Below are 11,784 nucleotides of genomic sequence, written 5' to 3'. Positions count from 1 at the left end.
GTGGTTGTCAGAGGAAATTCCATGTAACTTTATGTGATTATTAGACTCTGTGTCTCAGCTTGTTTTCATCATCTCATGAAAGGCTCTTAGGAGAAAAGTGAAAGGTTAAATGGAAGTTAGAGCCCAGTCCTGGGGATGTGCAGAGTGTTTCACGTTTTCCCCCTTCCCTCCAAAGTAGTTAATGGAAGGTAAAGTTCAGCTTTTCACAGCAGGTGCTTTGCACCTTCAAAGATCAGTAGTGTCTGCACAAGGAACGTTTCACTCCACTGCTGGTGATCTTCTTGAAATGATGAAAAGACATTATGAAATACAGTCTAGTGATCCTTGGAGGTACGCTAAAAATTAGATGAAAGACCTCTGTTGAACCTGTGCTGAGAGAGATAGTTTTGGCGATAACAAGTGTTCCCTCCTCTAAGTAACTATAAATCAAAATGCCATCAGAACATATCAAGATATACAAGAAGGGTTACATCTAGATAGACGCACCCATGAATAATAAAAATCAGTGCAAACAAGGATCTGGTGTTCGTCTTTGAAAATTAGTATTATCTCCTATGCACCACCTGAGAACTAATTTATGTAAAGGCTATTACTTATTCATAAGTAAATAAGGTGAAATTGGAATAGACACAATGTTCTTCATGCCTCTTTCTACCTGTGGTTGGTGCTGCAGTTTTTAACTTGTTAGTTTTATAGCGGAGCAAATGTTAGGATGCTCTCTATAGATGTTGATATTTTAGGGGAAATTTCCATTCTACTGAACTCAGAGTAAGTTCTGCACACTAAAGAGTGTAGTCCAAGTGTTGCTCTTAAAGATCTCCAATTTAGTATGTGATGTGATGTGGGAAAACATCAAAATCTATTAGATGTTCATTTAGTCCATAAATTTTATATTATTACTGTGCCACAAGGGATGAAAAAACAGAAATTGCTCGAATTCTTCAAAGACCAGAAAACACAGAGCAGGTCAACTGAACTCATTATAAGTGAATAAGTGGGAATATTTAAAATGGAAGTCCATCACAAAACAACAACAACAAAAAAACCTGTAGAAAACTATATGATCAACATTTTATACTGGATTTTATAAAACTGAAGAGCCTTAATTCAGGGTTTCTGAGAAATTTAAATCTTTTATGTCCTTCAAGCATGGAAGGTGTCTCCTTGTTTATCTGTAAAGTTTTGTAACATTAGCCAAAAACTCTCTAATAATTGACATCACACAAACAAAATGTAAGGAGAGACAGTGATAATCTTTCAGTCTTACAAGGCAAAAATAGTCTTTACTGAAAATACACTGAAATTATACACTAAAGGATCTTGTAGCTGAGATTTCACTTCAAAACATGTCTGTATAGAGAACATTATACTTAGTGAAGTGACTTGAAATAAGTGTGCTATGGTTACCATTAAATGTTGCCTTTTGCCAACAACGACCACATGAAGCATTTGAGATCACAACTGTTTTCCCTGCAATTACAACAGGACATGTATTTGTGGTAATTTTGAAGTTACCAATGGGAATGTTTCTTGTGTGTGATTTCTGTGGTACTTGGACACATAAATTGTAAATAGCAAAACAAAACAGGAATTTTGCTTAAGATTTGAGTGACATATATATATTTTCTATATATATGTTTTGGATATATATATATATATATATATATATATATATATATATACACACACACACAGCCAAAAATCTAATTTGTACACTTAAGAAATCACTAATGACAAAATATGGAGATGAAGAATACTTTCGGCTATTATTTAACTTTGTCTAAATTAAAATGGATATATCCTAACAATGGAAATCCAAGAGGAAAATTATGGAAAACGCTAGCAGATAAGCTGCATGTTTTATAATCCCCTTAGATATTTCCAGGATTCTTGTGCACTGTGAGAAAAGAAAAATCCCCCCATTGGTTAAAGTGTGTCAAGACCAGTAGAGGTATACCCAGTATCTGTAGAGTGTGCCCACTCTTTCGCCAAGAGGGAAGTGACTCTGTTCCCTCATATTTAACTGATTTTTTGTGTGCTGTCAGCAAAGACTTGTGCTTTTAGTAGCTGCATTTGTATGAGGAACAGCTCTTCTCTCTGCATGAATTTCTTTGACTGAAAATATTGCTTTAGGCAAAGAGCCACTCTTTCCAGGTTACGCTCTCATAAGGAAATGAAAAACAGCTCATGTTGTAATAAGAACAGGTTTCTGATGTTTTCGTCTTTTGGTGTCCCAGAAATACCAAGAAATCGGTCTCTTCAATGGTAGGTACAGATTTAAAAAACAGGGAAAAATATTTAGTCCAAGGGGGAGTAAAGCTTCACTTAATCTCAGCCGATCTAACAGTTCCTCAGTCTTTCTTCTTATCTCCCTTGATTTACCAGTGGTTTCAGATGATTGTCTAAGATTTATTTCCCACCAGCACAAACTTAACAGATGTGCCGTGGCAAATTGTCTGTCCCAGTCATGCCAACAGATGCAATGCAATTTTGTAATGACTTGAACTTAAGTATTGCATTAAAAAAAAAAAAAACTCTGTAAGAACATGAGAAGCAATTAATTACCACATCATGTAAAAATGGCACAGAACAATCTGGGGGCTAAATGTATTGAACTTGCACAGAACAAAAAACCATGTGTCTACCAAATTGCATACCCAGTCTAAACATCTTGACCACTACAGTATTCTTTCCTTTTTTTTATATAGAAAATTCCTACCACAAAAATAGTTGTTTGGGTAAGTAACTACACAGATTCTCTGTGCTTAGTTGGATGCTGTACTGACTTTGCTTCTGATGAGACACACATACACAGTAGTATAATTAAATATAAACAGCAGTTCTTATTGCACTGGATGTTACTGTTCTATCCATGTATGTTCAAAGAGCCAGCACACCTCTGCTGAAACACGACAAAGCTGGGAGCTGAAGCTGTACAGAGAACTAGCGCTTCCAGCTCTGTGCTGTGGTTAGGAATGCTGTGTTTCACTAAGCCTCCTCATCAGACATTTTTAAGATCTCTCGTAAGGATTTTAAAAATGTGTCACTCCAGGAAGGTTTTATGATTGAAATGACTTTAAAAGAAGTCTGACAATTTTACTAGCTTGCATTCTGAAATGCTGGCTCTTCCTAAAGTTTGGTCATTTCTAGTAGGAGTGTTAGAGCAGATGAACAAATTGTATAGAGGAAAGAGTACTGCTCAGCTATGACTCACTTGTAAAGATTTCTTCATTTCATATCCTGGGGGTGTGCACTAGTGTCTCTTACTCTAGCTGGCCACAGAATTTTATACAAACATAAATGAAAATAGCCTGGAAGCCATATAGGTTAATGATTCATATTAGTTGGCAGATCTCCACTGAATGTAAGACCTCCAGACAGCTCTTGTTCGAACTAATAACAGAACTGTAACTGCTGTAAAATATCAGATTTATTGCCACCAATAGATTTATTATTCTTGTATGCTGAAGCTTTCTATTTATCTCCCAGCAGGATAAAATACATAAGAATGAAATAACCACTCCCTTAGCTCTAGTGCCAAGAACTATAATGTGTACATCCAGCCACATGGCACCCTGCCTTTCTACAGGTCTGTTGAATTATTTTACACCATACATTGCCTTTACTGAAGATTAGCCACATGGGTGTCATTAATTTCACATAGCTCTAGACTTAGGAGTCCCAGCCGTGTACAGTACTAATCAGGATTTGTACTGCTCTTAGGAAATTAAACACAGAGGGAAAATCATTGGTTTTAAAGTCAAACTTTAATATTAAAAATGAACTCTGAGAAAAACATTGTGATGTAAATGTACATTTCAATAGTTTACATACAGTGTTTTCTTAGTATGTTTGTCAGAATCATTATCCTAACCTGGACTGATCATTGCTTTATTTCAAGTGAAAATATGTTTCTTATAATAAAAAATGAGTGCGCTGTATGTGCTTCTTAGTAAAACAGATTAGAGATGTGAGGAGAATGTAAAAGCACGTTGAATTAAAATAACATTTGGACAGGCGTGTTAAGTACAAACCAAGCCATGGCATCAGTACAATGATGGATAAATGCTAATGATTAAAGAAATACTGTGTGCTCTGGAAAAGTATACTTATTTTCTCTGTTATTTACAAAAAAAAAAAAAACTTCAAAAAACTTTTCAAAAAATTTCTTGGATGTGAAAGGTCAAACTTTGGTACTTAGCCCAGCAAAGTAGGCAGTAAAGCTCAAAGTGCTTCTGGCCCTTAGTTAGGACTGTCTGCAAACAGGATGAGCTCCCTCTCTGAGTAGCTAGTGCTATGAAGGCAACCTCTCATGTTTGCCAGGAGCTTCTGTGTGGTTCTTGCTGTAAACAGAAACAATTTTGTTTGCAGCACGTTTCTTCTAAAACAGAACATTGGGCATCATTTTTGATGTCTGCTGTCCAGCAAAGTTGCCTCTAGAATTGCACCAGAGCACAGCAGTCATCTAAGATTGTGGCCGTCTAATACAGTTGCTTTGCCATCCAATCATCTTCCATAAATGTCAGTGATGTTTTTTTATGGCCTTTAGAAAAGTGGTAGTTTGAAAAGAATGCACATGTACCTTCCAAACATAAAATGTCATAATCAAAAACTTGAGTACATTGGTTTATTGTATGTTTTTTTTCTTTAAGACTTATTTAAACCACTACTACTGATGTTTGGTCAGAAAAAAATAGCTAACTGCAATGCTACTTTTTTATTTTCAAGGAAGTCTGGTTTTATATAAAGATGATAAACACACATCTGGGCCTTCACTTACGAGTAATTTAATGTAATCAGAGTGACTGCTGCCCTGAAAGGCAGTCTAAGAAATACTGTGTCAAAACCTGTGGTTTGTCTTATGAAGAATACATTACCTTACTATCCAAATCCAAAGCCACATTTTGAGTCTTTTTTTATTCATGTGTTCTGTCTGACATTATATATACATTGCTTTACACATCTTAAATCAGAATTGTATGGTTGATGTGAAACTAAAATTACAGTCTACTGTTTGTGGACTTCACAATATATTCTATACTACCTTACAAATGGAGTTACATTCTACCAGTTCAAGGAAAATTTCTAGCGTAAGTCATGTCCTCCTTCTCTTGCTGTACACTACTATCAATCACTGAAAGATGCTTCTTCTCACTATTACCTATTAAGTGCTGAATCTGTCTCAGATAGCTCCTATGGGCATGCAGTATTTCCTTTTGGATCCTCTGAGATCTTCATGGTGAGCTAGTGGTAATGTTGTTATCTGGTGTTGACCTTCATGATCAAAGAATGTCAGTCGAACCAAGTTTGTTCTGGCACTTTTCTTGCTCTCAATAATGCCTGTCTGTGCAGCCCAGAGCAGATTAGGGGAGAGATGCACAGAGCAACATGGTCAATGATTTCACAACTGGCAACTTGCTGAATGTAATGCTGAAAGGGGATTTGATTCGTTCAGCCTATCAGATTAAGAAGTTTTCATACATAACGCATATGAAATGGGAGTATTTTCAGTGTGTTACAGCTGTGAGTAGCCTTTATCTTTACTAAGCCCTAGATAGCATGAATCAATAGAAGGTAAATAGAGTAAATTTCTTCCAGTTTTCTAATTGCTACTCAATCTCGATCTGAATATAAAGTCATAACCAGCTCTTGGCATGAAATTCTCTCATACTTGGTAGTTTTAATACCTGAATTTTTGTGAGACTTGTTCTTATATACCTAAACTTTAAACGTTAAGTAGGTAAACTAGCCAGACCTATGTCTTGAAAGCTGCTTAACAGACAGTGCCAGAAAATGCAAACTACACTGCTCATTTGTTAATGTTCAGAAGTGTAAACCTTCAATTAGAGACTAATAAGCTGTTTCCTTATGTAGGACATCTTTAAATACTTGGTGTTTACAACATAGTACTTGTATATGTTTATGTAACTAAGGGTATATTAGATACATGCATCTTATAGCAGACACTGTTGCAGGTTAATATGGTAGAAGTAAAAAGGAACTGAACAGTGTGTCCTTATTTCAAATGACAATAACAGGTTCAGATTTCAGGATTATGGACTATGTTCTTAAAAATACTGAGAATTATTTTGAACAACCATCTTGCTAAAAGATATGGCTAATGAACACCAATGAGCAAGAAAACAATTGTAAGAAGCCAAAATTAGTCCTTTTACTTTTGCTCCAGTGAAAACTGTAACTGTAGCAGAAAGGCTTTGGGGCTGACTTTAGCTTATGATTTTCATTTCTCACTTCCCATTGGCATCCCTGTGAGTACAGAGAGCCCCAAAAGACCTAAAAGTGGGTTGTAGGGGTCTCCGTGGTATTTCTGGGATTCCATAAATACTAGATCTTTGCCTTGTAGCTTGATTTAAATGGAGAAAAACATGATCTCCTTGGAGTTGGGTAGAGGTGCTTTTGATGCTACAAACAACTCCTGTGTATAATTCAGCCACAAAAAGACTCAAATGAATTCTGCTCCTCAGAAGTAAAAATTCTTTAATAACATGTGCTGTAAACTGATAGAAACTGTTTATATTATGTATTTTGCTTTATTGTTCTTACTAATTGCATTTTTGCAGATTTAATTGTGGACTTCACTAATGCAACTCCTGCAACCACATGTATTTGTGGGTATTTTGAGAGCGTGAATTTTTGACAATAACAATTCAAAATCATTTGAAAGGTTAGGTTCCTGTAAAAGACTTCATCTTAAAAACAGTCTTGAAGGAAGAAAAAATAACATTACCTCTCAGCAATGATTCCTGTTTTAAAATACAAGCCATTTCTAGTCAATGAGTGCAGAAGAAAATTATAACTTTTAACTATTTTAACTAGTCATTCCTTCCTGCCTTCTTTCCTTCCTTTCTCATATTTTGGAAACCAACTAGCATTCTTCCAAAAAAAAAAAAAAAAAAAAATTACCTAAAATCTGTTCTTGGCTGGCCATTGTGTGTGCTGAGGTTTTGATACTGAGAGCAAGTTAATGGCCAAATTACAAACCCTTGAGAATTAGAATTCAGAAGACAAACATTAACAGACCCTTAACTGCAGTAGCACAAACCAAGATGCTATAAATTATGGGGTGGTGGTGTTAAAAGCATTGGCTTCTTGGTATCTGGCACCCAAAGCCTGTTCATTGGGGTATATATCAGGCTGCAGGGAGGTTGCCACTTGGCCAGTGCTCAGCTGGCAAAGCTGCTTTTTTTAAGTTTAGGCCAATCGATGGCTCAGGCCTGCAACCAAGTATTTTGTTGTTGTGCCATAAGAAATATTTACCCTTCTCTGTTTTCTTTCTCTTTCCTGCAGTCAATCATTCTCCTACCTAGGATTTCTATGTGAAACAATACTTGCCAAGTTTTGAAGCTGTATGTACGAGCAACTCTGGCACATTATTTTAATGAGCTAATTTCTGTCTTTATAAATGTATGTGCAGTCAAGATAGCTTCATCTATTTTCTCATGGATCATAGGCACATTCTTGAGGTATGTCTTCCTTTGCAAGAGCACATGCTGCGTTTCTAGCCAGGCTTGAAAGCAAGCTTTGCTTTTGCAGCCTTCATTAAGTTGAAATAGTCAGTAAAAAGTATTTTGTATCCCCTCTCTATACTAAGAGCTACAGTGTAACAAACTCTGTGCCTTGTACAACTGACCTAGCTCAGAAATTTATCATCACTGTTCCCACATTCTGTTTCTGGTATGAAAGTAGCAAAGCTTTTGAATACAGTCAGCAAAGACACGCACTCTGCTTTTAGAATGTGCCTTCTAAAAGAGCAGGCCAGTGGCCTCTCTTCTAAGTTTATCTCTGCTCAACTGAACTAGTGCAAACTCTCAGATACCCTACTTGTACGAGTAGGGTATCTGGATGAAAAATGACTTGCTGCTTCGCATGGGACTGTGAAGACTGAGCTGTCCTTAAAGGATGTGAAGTGCACAAAAAGATATGTTGCACTGAATGAGAACAGATCTTCCTGCTTATCTAGAATGTCTTCTCCAAGTATAGAGTGTTTGGACAATGTCTGTTTTTAATATTTAGGCAATGGGCAGTTGAAACAGGATTGCTAAATATGTAAAATGATTGTCTGCATAGTGAATTGAAGTGCGTGGTCTTGATACTTGTTTGCAAGTATGCTGGGCAAAATAGATTGGAGTGTGGAAGAACATCTTTTTTTTTTTTTTAAAGAGTTTATATAGATTGTCTCACTGTATTACTAAGATACTTGTTAGCTTCCTTAAAGCTGGACTAGCTCTCAGGTAAGACTGAAGACTACACTTCACAAGATTAGGCTTCATTATGCATGCATCCTGGGCTTTAAGCAGCTGCACGTTTGCTCTGTGGAAGGATGGAAATGTCTACTGTAAAAATAGCACAACAAATATTTAAACTAAGCCAATTGATATTCTGTGTGATTATACCAAAAAGAAAAAGGTAAAGAATAACCTCTCCATTAATTTGAAGGGAAACTGCATGTTGCAGTAGAGCTAAAAAAAAATAAAAAATATATCTGAATGCTCAAAAACATTAATCCTTTCATCGTGACATGTTTAATCCTAAGGTGCAGCTTTGATAAGACAAGTTATTTGTTCACAAATTTTGAGAGAGAATTTGAGTCCACTGTGTGCAAAAATCTGATTTGTTTACTTGTAAAACTATGTTGATTTGATATACAGTGTAATCAGATGTATCGTCAGTTAGCAGAGTTATACATAAAGGATGCATCAAAACTGGTGAAAAGTCCAGTTACTGAAAGGCTAACAAGTTTCACAGGAGAGCAGCACTGAAGAGTTGTGGACAGTAATTCCTTGAGCTGCCTGAAAGTTATCTTCTAGAGCATTTGAGGACTGCATCCATACAAACAGCAGACTGGTGGAAAGCCCTGTTCCCAGAATAGCCTGGTTCCTCAATTTGAGGGCCAGTAAAGGTCGGCCACAAAGAATTAAGTGTGATAAGCAGTTGCTCTCCTTACATTCCCATGGGAAACTGTAGAAGTATTCAAATCTAATTGCTCGTTCTGCCACATAAGATTGTTTCCTATTGTTTTTTACAAAGTTAGTGGGGTGCAGAATTAAATCCTTTGTCTTTCATTAGGGGAAACTTAAAGCTAAATATTTGTATAAGAATAATGTAGGAACGTAGAGGATAGCCTGTGTGAAACACTATAAACAGGGAAAGTGGAAAAATTTAATAATGACCATTGTACACAGTATTTTCATATCTATATTCACAGAGCAAGTAACCAGTGCTACTTGATGAAGTACAGCAAAACAAATTCAGACTGCTTATAAGGAAAACATTACTTAATTGCAACTATTTATTAGATTATGGAATAACTTCCCAAGGGGAAAACAGGAAGCTTATTGTCTGAGTCACTCTAAAAGAGCTTCCATAAAACACTGGAAAATGTAGTTAAGAAACAATAACATTTTGACAGAAGATGGAGCATACTGCTTAACACATCTCTCTTTGCTCATATCTGTGACTCTGTAATTGTGAGGCAGATCCCAGTCTGAAAGTTAACATCCTCAGTGATAAAGACCTCAGTCTGCTTATGGCTTAGAATTCAGGATGCAGGCATGCAGGGTGCATCTTTCACAATAAAGCCAAAAGCCAAGTTTATGTCTTAATCTGAAAAACTGGTCAGGCTCTTCTCTGCTGCAGATATATTTTGCAAAATTTTAAGAACCTGAATTGAGCCAAACATGAGTTGGGCATGAAGAGTGAGTTTTCATGAATTCAGGTGAATACTAAATTTTAAAAAAGGGATATAGCCTGATCTGATGATACCAACTGAATTCTACTTTTAACCTTTGGTTTTGTTGGAAGTCAGCAGAAGGAGATAAAAATATAGATGCACCAGAACTAGAACACAGATAAAGTCTTGAGAAGAAAACATCAGATGTACCCATTAAGTGTATGTAAACAGTGCCTTAATTCCTTCTTACCAGTAATTACCAACGTGGTGATTAAAAAACAAAAATGCAGAAAACTAAGACACAAAACAACATAAAACTCAAAAAGAAAACTCAAAAAGAGTTCAGAAAGTCATGTTAGCTTTGTTATTTTTGCTGTCTACATCACTTTTCTCTATCTGCTCTTTTTCTGGCTATGTCAGCAGCAAAAAGAACCAAACTTGAACAAAATAACTGTCATCTATTAAAACACAGAAATCTCTGAAGGGATGGTGTCCAAAGAATATCCAGACCAGATTTCAGAAAACTTAAGTTGCTTAATGCTTCATAATCATAACAGGACTACAAATCATTCCAGAAACTTCAACAGTGAGCTAAAATTACACCTTCTTCCAAAGGGTTACAGTTGAACTTAATATATTAACTGAAGGAAAGACAACAGAAAAATAATGTTATAGAGGAGACAAAAAAAAAAAAAAAAGAAAAGAAATTAATGACAAAAACATTTCTCTCTTTCCTTGTGATGGGTTGAGTACTTAACATGATTTCTTTTAACTCTTCAGGCATTACATATGCATAATTATAGAGGGTTTTGAAGGTGGGTTTTTCTTTAGTTTTGTTTTTCGTAAGTGCTTGGCTAAAACTCTAGAAAAACCCAGATAAAAATCTGGAGATGTTTTTGTTTTATTTTGAAGACACAGAATATTTTTTCTTCCCTACATTTGTAAACAAATCTTATGTTGGCAGTTTAAGTTCATAGGCTGTTTTAGAATCAAAATATTTTGAAAACAATTGACTATTTTTGAGTTTCTTCGATTTTTCCTGCTTTAACACTTGAAGCTCAGAACTGCCTAAAAGTTAATTCTGTGATAATATCTGCAATAGATTACAGATGCATTTAAAGTTAAAAAGGTTTACTTTGTTTTTCCATCTGTTTGTTCATTTTGTCAAGGTAACTAAAATTAAAGTAAGCTAATTTGATTATTACACTTTGCTGTAAGGAAGGCACATCTTGCTGTGAACAAGAAAAGCATTTTAGAGTAATAAAGTCAATATACAAAAGGAGTTTCTGTTCAGGGAAAAGAAGAAAAATGTAATAAGAATTCCGTTGCAGTGCACAACGTAAATTTACCCTGGAAAGCAGCGAGCACCATCTCAAAATGGGAGTGTTAACATGTACTTCATATTGTTGATAATCTGTGAGGAACACAGACTAAAATTTCAGGAAATCTCAAGCTTCCTTTCTGATCTGTAATACTTCTGCCAATTTCTTCATACATGAGAAAAAGCTATTCAAAATAAAAATGAGTGAGGACAATATGCAAAAAGTAATTTTATTTTTGAACAGAAGGCAGGAACATACACAGCTATGGTGATCACACTTAAAAAGCTAGACATAACACATTTGGAATAAGATTGAAAACAAATGCTTTCAGCAACTTTTCCTAGGCAGGGCTGTCTTTTCTCCAGATTTCTTTAATTTCCCTTTTGCAGAGCTTCTTTTTACTGTCCAACAACTTATCTAATAATGTGAAAACAAATACTGTTCCTTAAAAAATATGTCCACGTGCTTCCCTCATGGCTTTATATATAAATTAAATAAACAAAACAAAACCTCTCCTTCTCATGCATGGAAGTAAAGCATTGCTTTCCTGTAAATTAATTTCCTATTAATCTACGAAATTGTGGCTATCAGCTCTCTTTTTCTGGATGCAGAGTTCTGGAGTATTCCAGAACTCTAGCTAGTCTTGCAGTAGCAGTTGATGAGCTAGTAATTAGCTTGACTTTAAATTTGTGATACTAGAGTTAAAATTAAAGACTTCTCCTATAATCAAAAACTGAGAGCAGTATGTGACCGGCTCCTACTAAAATATTA

This window comes from Phasianus colchicus, chromosome 5 (genome assembly GCF_987193195.1).
Source record: "Phasianus colchicus chromosome 5, bPhaCol1.hap1.1, whole genome shotgun sequence".
Taxonomy (NCBI): Eukaryota; Metazoa; Chordata; class Aves; order Galliformes; family Phasianidae; genus Phasianus; species Phasianus colchicus.
This window is presented reverse-complemented; position numbering follows the sequence as displayed.